Here is a 1,649-nt window from a genome sequence, read left to right on the forward strand (position 1 = left end):
GCATGGCTCAATGCCCAGGACGGGCTCCACGTGTCCCGGACAGACCTCCCCTGGGCGTCCGGGGCACCCATCTCCAGGAGGCCAACGGGATGGCAAAGTACCCGGGAAGGGCTTCATGGGTCCTGGGCAGCCCTCCCCCGGGCGTCCAGGGCTCCCACCTCCAGGCCGACGGCGTGTCAAACTGCCCAGGACGGGCTCCATGGGTCCCAGACAGCCCTCCCCCGGGCGTCCGGGGCACCCATCTCCAGGAGGCCAACGGGATGGCAAAGTACCCGGGAAGGGCTCCACAGGTCCCGGGCAGCCCTCCCCCGGGCGTCCGGGGCTCCCACCTCCAGGCCGACGGCATGTCACACTGCCCAGGACGGGCTCCATGGGCCCCGGACAGACCTCCCCCGGGCGTCCGGGGCACCCATCTCCAGGAGGCCAACGGGATGGCAGAGTACCCGGGAAGGGCTCCATGGGTCCCGGGCAGCCCTCCCCCGGGCGTCCGGGGCTCCCACCTCCAGGACGACGACATGTCAAAGTGCCCAGGACGTGCTCCACGGGCCCCGGGCAGCCCTCCCCCGGGCGTTCGGGGCACCCATCTCCAGGAGGCCAACGGCGTTGCAAAGTACCCGGAAAGGGCTCCACGGGTACTGGGCAGTCCTCCCCCCGGGCGTCCGGGGCACCCATCTCCATGAGGCCAACGGCATTGGCAAAGTACCCGGGAAGGGCTCCACGGGTCCCGGACAGGCCTCCCCCGGGCGTCCGGGGCACCCTCCTCCAGGCCGACGGCATGTCAAAGTGCCCAGGACGGGCTCCATGAGTCCGGGACAGTCCTCCCCCGGGCGTCCGGGACACCCATCTCCAGGAGGCCAACGGCATGGCAAAGTACCCAGGACGGGCTCCATGGGTCCCGGCCAGACCTCTCCGGGCGTCTGGGGCACCCATCTCCATGAGGCCAACGGCATTGGCAAAGTACCCAGAACGGGCTCCATGGGTCCCAGGCAGACCTCCCCCAGGGCGTCTGGGGCACCCATCTCCATGAGGCCAACGGCATTGGCAAAGTACCCGGGAAGGGCTCCACGGGTCCCGGGCATGCCTCCCCCGGGCGTCCAGGGCACCCACCTCCAGGCCGACGGCATGTAAAAGTGGCCAGGACGGGCTCCATGGGTCCCGGGCAGCCCGCCCCGGGCGTTCGGGGCACCCATCTCCAGGAGGCCAACGGCATTGCAAAGTACCCGGGAAGGGCTCCACGGGTAGCGGGCAGTCCTCCCCCGGGCGTCCTTGGGCTCCCTTCTCCAGGCCAACGGCATGGCTCAATGCCCAGGACGGGCTCCATGTGTCCCGGACAGACCTCCCCGGGCGTCCGGGGCACCCATCTCCAGGCCAACGGCATGGCTCAATGCCCAGGACGGGCTCCATGGGTCCGGGGAGGCGTCCCATGCGCCTCCGGGCTTGGGAGCCCCGGCTGGGTCCAGGGGCCGGTCCGGGCCCCGGGTCGGGTGCTCCGGCCCTGGGCCCTGTCTCCCAGCCTGCCGCACTGCCAAGGGCCCGGGAAGGGGTTCCGTTGTGCCCGGGGAGCCTCCCCTTGCTTGTCTGTGTTCAGGAGCTCCATCCGGGGACCCTGAGGGCTCAGGGATGGCGGCCTCCCCACCCCGGGCTCTGTC

This window comes from Lissotriton helveticus, chromosome 2_1, assembly GCF_964261635.1.
Source record: "Lissotriton helveticus chromosome 2_1, aLisHel1.1, whole genome shotgun sequence".
NCBI lineage: Eukaryota > Metazoa > Chordata > Amphibia > Caudata > Salamandridae > Lissotriton > Lissotriton helveticus.